At 49.1% G+C, this 14,308-nt stretch overlaps 1 long non-coding RNA gene across 2 annotated transcripts; it reads left to right on the forward strand.

Moving 5' to 3' along the window:
* The first annotated feature begins 286 nt into the window (after positions 1-286).
* On the forward strand, positions 287-12,421 carry LOC103880147. Of its 2 annotated transcripts, none has more exons than XR_641041.4 (6): positions 287-3,860; positions 5,513-5,637; positions 6,054-6,371; positions 8,879-8,972; positions 9,693-9,967; positions 10,457-12,421. It is a non-coding gene; the product is annotated as an uncharacterized LOC103880147 (long non-coding RNA). The 2 variants fall into 2 exon arrangements; XR_001897833.3 differs by having other exon boundaries at positions 287-3,825.
* Positions 12,422-14,308: the final 1,887 nt, after the last annotated feature.

Below are 14,308 nucleotides of genomic sequence, written 5' to 3' on the forward strand. Positions count from 1 at the left end.
CATCGACAGCCCAAGGGCTGAGGAGTGCAAGCGCGGCTCGGGACTGGCGGGCAGCTCCTCCTGCAGCCCTGGTGCAGGATCCACTGGGCGAAGCCAGCCGGGCTCCTGAACTGGATGGAGACTTGGAGAACTTTTATATCTAGCTGGACGCTGTGTGTGCACCAATCAGCACTCAGTATCTAGCTAACCTAGTGGGGATTTGGAGAACTTTTCCGCCTAGCACTCTGTGTCTAGCTCAAGGATTGTAAATGCACCAATCAGCATTATGTCGAAACGGACCAATCAGTTCTCTGTAAAGTGGACCAATCAGCTCTCTGTAAAATGGACCAATCAGCAGGATGTGGGTGGGGCCAGATAAGGGAATAAAAGCAGGCTGCCCTAGCCAGCCAGTGGCAACCGAGTGAGATCCCCGTCTACGTTGTGGGAGTATTGTTGTTTTGCTTTTTGCAATAAATCTTGCTGCTGCTCACTCTTTGAGTCCACATTGCGTTTATGAGCTGTAACACTCACAGCGAAGGTCTGCCCCTTCGCTCCTGAAGCTAGCAAGGCCGTGAACCCACCGGGAAGAACGAACAATTCTAGACGCGCTGCCTTTAAGAGCTGTAACATTCACCGCTAGGGTCTGCAGCTTCATTCTTGAAGTCAGTGAGACCAAGAACCCACCAATTCCAGACACAGTAGTTCCCTGGCTTTGGGCATGCTACTTCTCCTTCCTGAGACTCAGTTTCTTAGCTACAAAGTAAGGGAAAATACTATGTTGCTGAGGGGAACATAAAGCTTATAGCATCGTGGCCGTGATTCAGGAAGCACTAACAGGACAAGATGCTGAGGTCAAGACACTACCTCCTCCAGCATGGTCTTTTCAGATCTCAAACATGCCACTTCCCAGTGTACTGGGTCAGTGCCCGCATCCAGGTGTCCGTGGTGCAGAAGTAGATTGGCTCGGCCATCACACACCCAGAGGAGAGCAGTGAGGTCAAGAAGGTAGACGGGACGTGGTCTGGTGCTCTCTCGAGTTGGGTAGATGTGGAAAAGGAGACCTGACTCACAGCATGAGTTGGTGGAATAAGGCGATGCTGTATCAGGGACCCGAGACTGGCTTTGTGCTTGGATTTTTTTTTCCCTGTTGATGGAAATGGTTATTAGATTTAGATCTATCCAGCTGGACTCTGTTGGCTAATCCTGATTTCGTTGTCAGCACTCACAGTGCCGCCATCTAACATGTGTCTCCTCTCCATCAGGCCCGGGTGGGGTGGGACCCCTTGTGGAGTGGTGTGTGAGCCTTCCCAGAACTTACCCAGCCAGAGCCTGTTCTCTGATGAGAACTCACATGGCGTTCACCTCAGGCTTCTTCGTGGTTCACTCTGTTACTGGTGGCATTGGATTTGCATCAACATAGTCTCGAGGATGGTCTTCTGAAAGTACTTAGGGTGTCTTGGGTCCTGGAAGATGGGTGACATATGAATCTATTTTTCTCCTGTGGTTATAGACCCTTTCAGCACAGCCTCTGTGGCTTTCAAAGTTTTTGCCTTGGTTTCAGTTTTGGAAAGGGCTGGAGCTTCCTTCTTGCTTTAAGCACCATAGAAGGGAGTGTCTGAGAGTATCTGAGGGCCTGGTGTAGCAGTGCCATCAGGAGCTGGTCTTCAGTGGAGACAATATATTGGTAAAGGCTGAAGGGTCTTGCATGGAAACAGGAGAGGAAAGGAGAAGACTTCACGATACTGTCTGAGACCCTGTTCCCCTGGCCCAGTCCTGCACCTAAGGCAGTAGAAGGGAGTCTGCAGCGGAAACAGAAGTTGCCATTTTCCTGGAGCCTCCATGAAGAGGAGGCAAAAGCATCCTCAAAGACAAACTGCATCACTTCACAGCCATGGTCAATAAGGCACCGTGCTCCACTGGCTTCAATTCGTTGACAGTGGAGGGATGTGTGGGAGAGCATGAGAAGGCACTGCACAAGCTCCTGTGAGACTTTGCAGGAGTCTCCAAAATACATCTATGAAAAACCTTGGGAAAGAAAGGGGCTGGGGAGGCTGCAAGTGCAGGCGAAGCCCCAGCCAGTGAACCGCAGATGATCGCAGGGAATGCTGCTCCACTGGTGCCCCCAGCTTGTGAGCGCTGGGGATCTCCAAGAGGCATGTCACATTAGGGTCCTCTCTCTGTTTCACATTTAAAGGCCAAATGAGGCCCAGTGGCCACTCCAGGGAAGAAGCCAATTCATGAATTTCTTTTTAGTCTACACTAGATAAGTTCATTAAATGGCCACTTGTTCTACTTGTAGGCTGTGCTTCGATCCCTACCATTAATTGTAATGAATAAGTTATAAAGGTTGAACTCCACAATTCTGATAGTTTATCCCAGGGAACCAAGTCACAGACAACACTTAGATTTGTAGACTCTTGCAAGTTAGACCAACAGGTCTCCTTGCTCCTATCCAGGGTCCTTCTAATGGCTCTTTGCCTGGACTTTGTCAGCACTGGAATCTTTGCCCCATCTCCTTGTCTGTTCCAAATTGCACCAGTAGTATGCTCCATCTGGAGTGATTTTCTGGCCAGACATCCACCTACCAACTTCTTACCAAAACCTGAGTTCTAGTGTATGATTCAAGAAGCTGACGAAGAGGCCCAGAGGCTGGTCAAGGCTCGGTCATCCTGCCTGATGCCCAGTTCCCCGCTAGACTCTTGCCCTAATTCCTGGAATCCACCTGGAATCCTTGGCAGATCTCCTGTGATGTGCATCAGGTTTCTCTGATAGAGAATTGCAGGCTGCTGGTGGCTTCAGGAACAGCCAGTCACATCAGGCATCAACGTAAGCACACACTGAACATTTAAACTTTGAGGACCAAATTACAAATAAAAGAATAATTAGCACATTTCTAATTGCTCTTTCCTACTGTGAACAACAGGCACAGACATAAAGTGCTCGTACCAAACACGTAAGCCTCACTCTGAAACAGGAGAGGGGAGGCTTCTCCCTCCAGGAACCAGCAGAGCACCCTACGTTTATAAATCAAGTCAGGAAAAAAGGAAAGAGCTGTGACCAAATCCGACTTAACATTTCCAGCATGTCTCTCTTTGTGGTTATTGTCTAATCAAAGATTTAGATCTGTCTCATAAGTATCTTTAAATCCTTGGTCTCTTGTGAGGCCTAAAGCCAGGAATTGACATTCTTTAATGTAAATAGGAAATATTACAGAATGAGTTGAGGTCGGTTTTGAAAAAAATTGCTTTCTCGACTTTTAACCCTGCAGTCTTGCTGACGATTTAATTCTACTTGCAGTTGCTCAGGAGCAAGCCTGTGATTTCTTCACTATGACACTGGGATTTAAACACAAACCATCCACCACTCAAAAGAGCGGCTCAGGTCGGGTCTGCCAATGACAAGCCACAAAGCAGACCTCAGAGTTACTAGGGGGATGGAAGATGGGTCAGTGACAGTCACATGGATGAGAGGAGTCCCTGGGGAGCCTCAAAATGAAACCTATTCACAACTCTAGTTTCTCGGTCTTTCCCAGGGAAAGCGTTAGTAATGGGTATCGGGTTCCCGGGCCAGTCCCTAGGCACATATTAAACCCACAATGTCTTCAGGCTAGTTGTGCTGTGGCTCTATATATTGAACAGTGACACTGTGCCATGTTAGAAACATTACCTTCCTGATGCTCACTAGCCCCTAGCAATAAGGCAGACGCTGAGGTATAGGGAGGCTGAGAGTCTGGCTGAGGTCACAGAGCTCTACCTATGAGGACAGCTCTGAGAGTTTTACCTGGAGAACAGGGCCCAGCCCATGCCCTGGCTTTCACACCTGTGGTGTGGTGCTGGATTCCAGAGGGTAGAGACTGAGTGTTGGGTGGGTGTGTGGAAGAGGTAGGGGGCTGAAGGGAGGAAAAGGATGAGGGGAGAGGGGAGTGTGGAAATGGAATGGAGAGAGGGGAAGTGAGGACCATTTACCTCCCTATTCTCTTTAGCTTTTCCCTCCTTATCTCACACTCCCTTGTCCCTTCTCTCCGCCTTTCTCTCTGGCTCCCTCCCCATCCTGCAGTTGCTGACCCTGCCTTCTGGGAGGCCAGGGGATGGAAAGGCAGTAAGGAGGGAAGTGTCACCCCAGAATGGTGGTGGCCCTCCACCGCCAGCTCACAGGGGACCACCCAGAATGTGCAGACTGTGGGGCCCAGGCCTGGAGTGGCAGCTGCTAGAAACTCATAGCAAACCTTTTAGGCTGATGAGACAGATACTCTGTGTGTGTGTGTGTGTGTGTGTGTGTGTGTGTGTGTCTACAGGCACAATCAGCTCCATCATAGACAAGCTCAACCAATGTTACCTTAAATATGGAGCTCTCCTGGCACATTTAAAACATCACTCACGTGGTAGACATTCAATTTGTACACCTTTTTACAGAGAGACTGCACAAAGTGAGAAACACCAACAGACAAGAGAACTGAAGAAATAACATCTGTTTCTTTGCTTTTCTGGGAATTCCCTCCCCATCACCCCCTTCTCTTCAGGCTCCATTTTTCCAAGTAGTAAGGGATTCAGATTTCTATGCCTCTCTGGAGTATTGCCTGTAGACTCCAAGCTCCCCGAGGGCAGGGGCTGTGTCTGTCTTTACACTGTCCATCCAGTGTCCGGGACATTGCCCAGCGTCGAGCAGGAGCTCAGGAAATAGTTAATAAAGACTGAAATCATTTCCCTTCCACCATGCCTTGTCTTCTTCTCTCCCTGCCCCTGACCCCAGACCCCCAGTTTCCCACTTCCCCCTGTGCCCCTGTCCCCCAGCCTTTCATCCTGCAAGCTCCCACACCATGATTTTATCATCTGTCTTTTGTCTTCTTGGTTCATGCTCTCAGGCTCCACAATACAACTGTGAAGTGCAGCGGCCTTTAGGGATACAGAGGGGGAGGAGGACAGAGAAAGGTGGGGCCCTTCTGTTTCTTCTCAGTGTCCAGGGCACTTTGGGCTCCAGGTGGGCCTCAGGAGCTGGTATCTGGGAGCTTAGAGGGCTACTGAGAGAAGGGACTATTTCTGGATCACAGGAGAGAGAGCTGCTGAGGCTGGTTGGGAGGGTATTTATAGAGCCAACCTTGGAGAGCAGGGATGCTCATATCCCTGGAACCTGCCCCCGCGTAGAAGTTTCTAAAGATAGATCAGTGTGGCATCTGGTACGAGACAAGGTACACTAATTCCTTTTAAATCCACCAAGAACCTTCTTCTAATAAATGCCAGCCTATTTTCTCAGTGCTGCTTCTTCCTTCTCCCCTCAACATCCTGCCCTGTCCTGTCAGTAGTCTTGGTTACTGGTGGGGAATAACTCACTTCCAGGGGCACTGAGGGAGCAAGCCAGGGAGCAACATGCTTAGGGTGACCCAGCCTCTCTGTGAAGGCCCCCAACCAAGGGCTAGAATCAGTAGCAGGTGGAAGAAAGGGGAAGGCAACTCAGTTTTTGAAAGCCTGTCATATGCCAGCACTGTGCTAGGTGACTTATGCACTGTGTCATTTGATCCTTGCACTACCTCTGTAAGGTTGGTGTTATAATGCCCATTTTACCAGTGAAGAAATGAAGACTCAGCGACTTGTCTAAGACTGCTCTAAACTGATGGAGTAAAGATGCTACTCACCCAACTCAGCCTAAGGGACTGGAAGAAAGGTAGGAGAATAGTGGTATTTATTCCCAAATTTAAGATATGCATTTAGAATCATTATCCAAAAAGCTAATGGGTTTTAAGATACTTGGTGCCTGCTATGTTACTGCTTTTCTCTCTCCCCTTTTGCCGTGAAATGAGAACACTTTCTACAAATCAAATCAGCACAGCTTCTCAGGTGTGGGGACAGATCCATTTCTTACCCCAAATGCAGCCCCTTCTTAGCTATACTATGAAATGCCCCTCCCACTACCTATCCATCACCTTGGCTGAATGAGGAATTAAATGAATGGGAGGGTATTTATTGAGCACCTATCATGTGCTGGCCGCCATCTCCATCTCATGAGACAGACACATTGTTCTATCTCATCTTACCACTATGGCAACCCCATGAGATCAGTGTTTTCTCTTCTATTCGCAGATGAAACTTGGGCTTGGAGAATTAAGTAAGTTGCTCAGTGCCCCACCGATAGTAAGATCAAACTGAGATCCCACCCTCTGGAACGTGTGTGCGTAGAGCACCTATCGACTTCCTGACTCCGGCTGTATCTGGACGCAGTGACCAAATCCAGTGGCAGCCTGTTTGGTCTGGTGTTTTCACTGCTTCTCCATTGACTGTTCCACATGCGATGCATCACCTGTGCAGTGGGTAATGGGATTTGATGGTTAAGGTGACTACAGCTCAGCCAAGCCGCAGGCCATTCACCCCATTCCAGAGCACATGCTGCTTCTGGCTCAGGTTTGTAGGGGCGTCGTGGTTCTCAGTGTTGGAACGTGAATGGGGTGGCCAGGGCTGCTGGAGGCCTGCTCCTCTCCAAGCCTGCAGAACTCCTCTTGAGGCCTTGGCAACTCTAGCTCCAGGCCTGGTTGGCAGACCTTGGCACTCTTCCTGGGAAGGCAGGAGCAAGAGATCAGGGTGGCAGAACCAGCTCATAAGAAAGGGAACTCATAGTCTTGCATTGTCCCAGCTGAGAACATTCCAACCTGTCCTTTCTGATAAATTTAGCTCTATTCACCTGTAAGGGCCTATCTGAGTCCTCCTGCTTCTGGAAAACTCATTTCTCTTTCTCAACCTACCAGTGCACGTGTTGTGTGCTTTACACACTCTGGAACTACGATGAACTTTAGAGTACACAGTCCAACCTCCTAGCCAATTCTGGAATTCCTTCTTCATCTTCCCCATTGTATTCATCCTCTGCTTTGTTCCCTACCCTTCAAAGTAGCCCATTCCTTTATGAGACAGCCCTAAGCATTCAAAAATTTTTCCTCTCTTTGAGTAGAAATATGCCTCTGGACTTGGTCCATGAGAAGTCTTCAGATCTTTAAAGATAACCATTGGGGCCCCTTGGGGTCTCCCCTTCTCCACGTAAAACCTGAGAAACCTCAAGTAACACGGTCTCTGGACTTTCAACACCCCCCGAGAATAGCTTCTTCATGTCCCTGTAAGTGGTTCCCAGACCTTAGGATAAATCACAGTTGACTGGGGTGCTTGGTAAAAATACTGATTTTGGGGGCCTCACCCTGGAGGGAGGTGGGGAACATGTGTGCTTTTTCAGCAAGTGGAGAAAGCAAACCCCAAACAGTGTGTTTCCTAGATGCTGTGCCTTCAGAAGACAGTGCCAAATGGGGCTATTTGCAGTTGTATTGGGGAATGTATGTTCAAAAGGTTTAAGTGACATAATTTGAGCAGTAACTCATAAAACACTAGGATAGTCTCCATTACCCTTGACAAAATGACCAAGGCTCATTAAAAGCAAATTCAAGCTAGAAAATATACAAATTAACCAACCATAGTTTTGAAATGCTTTTCTTGCTAACATATTACATCAGCTAGGCTGGAGGCTTGGAATTACCGAGTGAGGCATGTGCAGAATTGCAAGGGCCAAGGTCTAAATGAAGACCCCTGCAAAGCTACCCAAAGGTCAGGTAGCATGGCAGGAGACATCCTGGCCTTCTGGAGAGAAGCAGGCGGCAGGGGGATGTGGAAGCCCCACCTGGGGCTCCCTGCATTTATGAACAGTGTCACAATTAATCCTCAGAGCAGCACTGAGAGACAGCTATTGTTCTCATTCTATAAGGGAGGAAACCGGGGCTCAGTAAGACTGAGGCACATGATTACAGTGGGTCTTGAAGTCAACACTCTGAACACATGCCCCTTTCCTTCCACCACAGTGCATTATTATTCATTCTCTGTTTCATGTGTGAAAATCTCAGGTCCCCAGGAAACTGTGTAATCACGAAGCCCAGACCATGCCTCTGACTCCTCCCACCCTCACACTACCCCACAGGCAGGGTGGGCAAACCAGTGGCACTCAGGAAAGTGTGCCGAAGTGAGTTGCACTGGTTCCTAGCACTGTGCGATTCAGGAGGATGTATGCGGAGAGAAAGTGAGGATGATGCTTTATGACTCCTCTTGCTGCTCTGTGGTTACAAATACCTGCCCCCTTGCCCATCTGCCCCTGCCTATTCCTCAAGAATGTTTGGGGAAGGGTCTCTAAAGAAAGGAACTGGATATTGTACCAGCATTATTATGATTGTTATTAAAAGCCACTGGTTTTGTCGGGGCCCCATTGTTACCCAGAAGGAGTCTCTCAACGTAGCCCTGGCTGTCGACCTTCAACTCCCTACATATTCTCGTGCTCTTTGCTTGTGGAAATGAGTAAAATGAGCTCTTGCACAGGATCATGATCAAACTTTATATTAGGAAGCAGATTTAGCAGTCAGCTCTATTCTCCTTCATGTGGACTTTCTTATCTTGTCTGTGTCCTCAAGTGTCACCACTGTGACCACTCTAATCATGCATTTGCTACGATGTGGAGAACAAAACGGATGATGGGAGAGAATCCAGTGGTTTTGCATCTGCCCCAGCAGAGCTAGGGGTAGAATCTGCCGTACAACTGTCTCCATGGTCCCAGTGGAGCAACACGGGGGTCAGTAGCGATGTGCCCAATTTCAGGAAGTTATGTCTCGCAATTGAAGGAGGATGGGCAGGGGGTCAGGGGATCTAAAAACCTAACAGTCTAGAGCAGTGGTTCCCAGACCTTGGTATAAATCACAATTGACTGGGGTGCTTGGTGAAAGTACTGATTTTAGGGGCCTCGTCCTGGAAATCCTGCCAATGACAAGATCTTGCGTTGTGTGCTGCTTACTACACCAAGGATGATGCTAAGAGCGTTATAGGTACCAACTCACTTGGTCCTCACAACCACCCCCAGTGAGCAAGCACTCCTCTCTCCTTGTCCATAGGAAGAGCCTGGAGGATAGGGAGAGGTGTGGCATGTCAGAAGGCAGAGCCAGGACTTGAAGATTCCCTGTTCTTTCCTGTCTTCCTGCGCTGGAGGTATGTGAAGGGCCCTGGAAGCTGCATCTTCTAGGTTAGTGTAGGCAGTCTAGAGACCACACCTGGAGAGTCTGAGCTCTGAGGCTGGGGATGCTTATCACAACCCACCTGCCCTGACACACCAGGGAGGTGTCCGTTTAGTGATTTAACCTCCTCTGTAAAATGCCCCAAGGACCCCAGTCTCCTTGGAATCCTAATCTTCTCAGTGACACAGTAGAGGCTGCAGAGAAGAGCGAGTCCAGGAGGGCCACATTAGGTTAGTCTGATGAGTGTTGCCCACACTCAGCACTGTGGGAAGACCACCATCGCCTTTGTCTGCATCAGCAAAGTGGATGAACCACTGAGTGCTGAATTCCACTGGGCACGGGGGACACAGAAAGGATAAGACTGGGTCCTTGAGTTTATGTGGGGGTATCAGGGCATGCTCAGTAAATGAAACCCACTCAAGTCTTTTGTCTCAGGCAGCAGAAACTCTTGGGCCTGGCCTATGAAGTCTGTTATTTGTCTTTTTACCTTTGTGGTCTCATAGCCTCCAACTCCTTGATTCATGCTTTGTATGTTAGTCCAGGTTTTCTCGAAGGTTGGGCTTTTGCATGTCATCTTAAAGAGACTTTCTACTCTATGACTACCACCTGCACAATTATTAACTTAATATATTTTAAATTAACTTATGTTTTTTTACTTACAATTAATTCTTTTAAAAGGAAATTTTTTTGTCAGTTATATATTTTTTTCTAGTGCACAGAACAATGATTCTCAAGCATAGGATCCAGCCAGGGGTGAAATCCTGTCGCTCAAATGTCCCTGTAACCTCAGTGGAACGAAGGGAACAAAGGGAGGAGCCGCTAGAGTAGGATTCCAATGGAAGGAAATTGTAATTGAAGGAGAGAAGGAGGGGCATCCTGGTACCAGCCAGATTCATCTCAAGTCCATGTTCCATGCTTTCAGAAACACTGCCCAGGCCATACATCCCAGCCTGTGCTTTCTGAAACAAGGTATGCTATTCTGCTCCTCCGAGTCTTCACACACCCTATTTGCTCCTCCTGGAGGTCCTTACCCCTGCAAGAGACTGGGAGAAAAGAATGCATCATTGTCCATTGTACCACCCCTTCCCAACAACACTTTTCTCCACCTGCCTTTCTCCTGCTCATGTACGTTTTCTCATTCTGCCTAAAGAATGTCCACTCTTCTTTGAGATTTTGCTCCATGGTGGACTCCTGGTGATGCCATACTGGTCACCCCCAGGCAGAGTTGTTCTGCCTGTTCCACTCCTACAGCACTTTGAGCATGTCTCCATGCTCTGTTAGGAAGCAGGGACTGGACAGAGACACTTGTGTGCATCTCTGTATTTCCGGTGCCTAGCAGAGTTGATTCTTTTTTAAATGACAATTTTGGAACAGTCATCATGTGCCAGAGTTTGTGCTAAGAGCTTTATGTATATTACCTCATGCAGTCCTGCAGTAACTTTTATCCCCATTTTACAGGTAAGGAAATCGAGGTGTAGAGAGTTTAAAATTGCCCAACATCATACAGAAAGTACAGAGTGGGGATTCACACCCAGGTCTATTGGATTTAAGGGCCTCTGCATCTTAATGCTGCACCATTCAGCCATGGTCATTGCAGGACAACATACGTTTGGTGAATAAATAAATGGTACAAATGAATGAATGAGTGAGTGAATGAAAGAACACAGAATGGTGTTTTCTGGGGCTGTACATGTCCAGCTTGAGTGACCAGTCATATGCTGGCCTGGATTCATTAGGTGGGAGGTGATCGTAAAGTGTGTTAAGAATGAAGAATAGCATGTTCTGATTTCGGAATGCAAAAAGAAAAAAAAAAAAGCCCAAAATTTGTGGGCCAGTGGAAGTAAGAAAGGAGACAATGAAGGTGGCGTTTTGCTTCCTGTACCCCAGCTGCCTCCAAAGGATTAACTTTTTGAGAGCAGGGCCTGCTTTGTGTCCTCACTTTATAATCCTGCTCCTGGCAAAAAGTGGGTGCTCAGTGGTTGCCCACACAATTCAGTCATCAAATCTGAGTCTACTCCTTTTTTTCATTGGTTCATGGTAGGCTTGGTTCAGCGTTTGGTTTCACCGTCTGCTTCTGCACAGGGCTTCATGTTGCCAGCACTCAATGGAGAAACATGGGCCCTGGCACAGTGGGAACGACCCCCTTATGGGCCTTGGTTCCCTCTACTATAAAATCCAGCTCGTTACACTGGATTCTTGGAAGTCCTTCCTGATGTGACATTTGCCAGCCTAGGATCCAGCCAGGGGTGGGGTTTGCAGACCCAGCTCTCTGAGACACAATTGCAGGTCTTCCTGAATGGGGATGGGGCCATTACAAACACTGTCCTCACACCTCCAGCAGGTGACTCCTGGCACAGCTGGGAGAGTGAGCTGCTGCTTCTGCTCAGACAGCAGGCCTTGGAAATTATTCAGGAATAACAAACAGGCCAGAAACATTTGCATAAGGAATCACACAGAACAATACATGTTATTTAAACCATCTCTGGTTGGCAACAGAAGCAAAAAGCAGCTGAGATAAATCTGCAATGCAAATCAGCCTTATTTGGAGTGGAGCCTCAGCTTGTTTTGGGGGTGGGGGCACTGCAAGAGACTGGGAGAACAGAAAGCATCATTGTTTCTATGTACCCCCCCTTCCCAACAACACTTTTCTCCGCCTGCCTTTCTCCGGCTCACGTACATTTTCTCATTTCTCAGCTTCCCTCCCTTCTTCAGAGATTAATGGAAACAATTTGTCTTCTAATGTGACTACAGCTTATGAATTCTTTGTCTCACTCTAATCCTTTAAATTATCCACATAATAAAATATGTATCCAGTGATTTCAGGTCATAATTTGATCTTCTAGGGAAAGTGGGGAGGGGGAGGTGAGCTGAAGCGAGCCCGTCTCACAGTTTGTTTCTCTCCATTTGTCTTTATTTGTCATCCTTTTTTTTTTTTTGCTTAATGATCTTCCCCTTGCCTCCTCTCACTCTTGTCCTCACCGCACTTCCTTAGTGTGCCTGGGGTCTTGGGGTACAGAAGGGTACCTTGAAGAAGGTGGGAGGTGAGAGGCTGCTCCCCACCCAAGGCTGTGTGGTGGGACCACTCTCCTGCTCCGCTTTCTGACCTCCTCCACGCGGGATGGTAGCTCCCCTCCTGATTCCACCTCTTCAGGGGCAACCAATTCTAGAGAATTAGGCCGAGGGCTGCTCTAACTGCCTAAGGTCCAAAGGGGACTTTAAACACCCTGGGCTCCTCAGTCTGTGGGTACTAAGGGGATGATAATTCAATAGTCACGAATCTGGGTGTCACCCCTCCTCTGCAAAACACACCCCACCAACTCTCCACGATTCCCAGTATTGGCTGCCCTCAAAGCCATTTAGGGTTTGACTTCCCTACTGCCTTTCTGGAAAGAGGTGCTCCAGGAACTGCCAACTCTGGTGGACCATGCACGCAGCCCACCCTCCCTAAAGCCCACTGCCATGCACACTGCCCGCCCTCCCTAAAGCCCACTGCCACGCACACTGCCTGCCCTCCCTAAAGCCCTCCCTGAAGTCCATGGGTAGGATGGGCAAGGCACCCCTCAGGGCCACAGTGTACAATATGCATTTGTGACCCACCCAGGGTGCTGAGCCAAGACAGGAGAGAGAAGGGCTGAACCCCGTGCTGAACCATGGGCCTTCTGGCCTCATCTGCCTGGAGGGGAAGCCTTATTATAGTTTGCACAACAGCATTTTATAATTCACACAAAAGCTTGCCTTTGCCCTCGTTGCCATTCTGATTGCATGCTGTGTCCTGGGCTCCAAAGTCACCTTGCCTATGTCCCCGTGACTCAGGGCATCCTGGTGAAAACCGCTCCTTCAGTGTCCACCCTTGGGCCTCATTTAGAGGGTATAGGACGCACACTTGTCCACCAAACAGGTAGCGACCAGGATGAACACCTGAGACAGAGCAGCTCTGCCCCATCCACCCCACTGTGCAAAGCACTTTCCTCAGCCTCCCCGAGCAATTCCTCTATCTGAACTAACAGCCTGCACTTCACCTCACCATAAACATAAACCCTCATGTCACAGAGGAAGAATGCTGTCCAGCTTTGTGCCTGGAGAAGCCTGTAAAATGAAAGGCCCCATTGATGGGTCCAGGGGCCCAGCTGCACCTGGTGCATGGGAGAAGCAGCTGAGGGAAGCGTGAGGAACTCCGTGTTCTTCAGGGTGATCTAAAAGGTCTTGAAGCAGAGGGTGACAGGAATGGAGGAGTGCGCTGCAGGAGCCCACTGGGTGACCACAGGCATGTCTGTGGACTGGAGGTGGCAACTAGGAAGGGAATGGGTAACAGCCCAGGTATAAGAGGAGACCAGGACTGAGTCCAGCCCTGACTCTTTTACCCGCAGGTTTGAAATACAAAACCAGAAAGCAGCGTCTGTGTGTAACTCATCGGAAAGCAAAGCCCACCCTGAACCGAGGCTATTTATAGTCTTTTATTTATCCCACTTGGTGTGAATATTCATGCTGCTCTCTGCAGAGGTATTAAGGTGCCTGATTGCAGGGAGTTGCCCAGCAAGGGCTGGGATGGGACATACCCCAGGGGATAAGCATCACATTATTGTTCTAAAATCGAACTCTTCCAGATTCCAAGACACATTGGGCCCCCCAGGTTCTGGATGAGGAGCTGTGGGTCTGTGACTTGTGGATGCACTGTGTGAGGGGTGGCCTTGGGGACAGAAGGGGAGGAAGGAGGGGCCTGACCCTGACTGGACCTGGGGATGAGGAAGAGGACCAGGGACAAAGGGCGGGGGTGGGTGTGCGCAGTCTTTGTGACTGGAGGGTGGGGCAGGAGCTCTTTTTTACTTTTCCAAGAATGGTGATGAGTCCAGTCAGACATTTTCTATCAGAGACTGTATTAGAAAGCGACCTCGGACTGCACTCTCTCCCCCGAGAAAACAAGTGTGCATGGCAGAAGAGGTCTGGGCCAGGCCTCTGGAAAATCTGCTGGGGTCATGATTGTTGGGTGACCTGTGGCTCAGGGGGCTGGGTTTGTGACTGCTGTCCCGCCCGTCCTGGCTACAGGCCTGTCCTTGGCCTCTCTGGTGTGGTGGGGACATCCGAAATGCAGGGCTTCGAGGAAAACAGATCAGCGGATCAGGACAGCAAAGCCCTCCAGATGGTTTGATCCCACGTCCTGAGAAACAGCTGACAGAGGCAACACAGGTGGGGTGTCCAGCAGCCTGGAAAGGAGGAAGGTCCAGATTCTCTGGGGTTCACCAGGAACCCCTAGAAGAACTCAAAAAGCTAAAAAGGGTGCGCTGTGGAGGACAAGGGAGTGGGGAGGGTGTG

Source organism: Papio anubis, chromosome 1, assembly GCF_008728515.1.
Source record: "Papio anubis isolate 15944 chromosome 1, Panubis1.0, whole genome shotgun sequence".
NCBI lineage: Eukaryota > Metazoa > Chordata > Mammalia > Primates > Cercopithecidae > Papio > Papio anubis.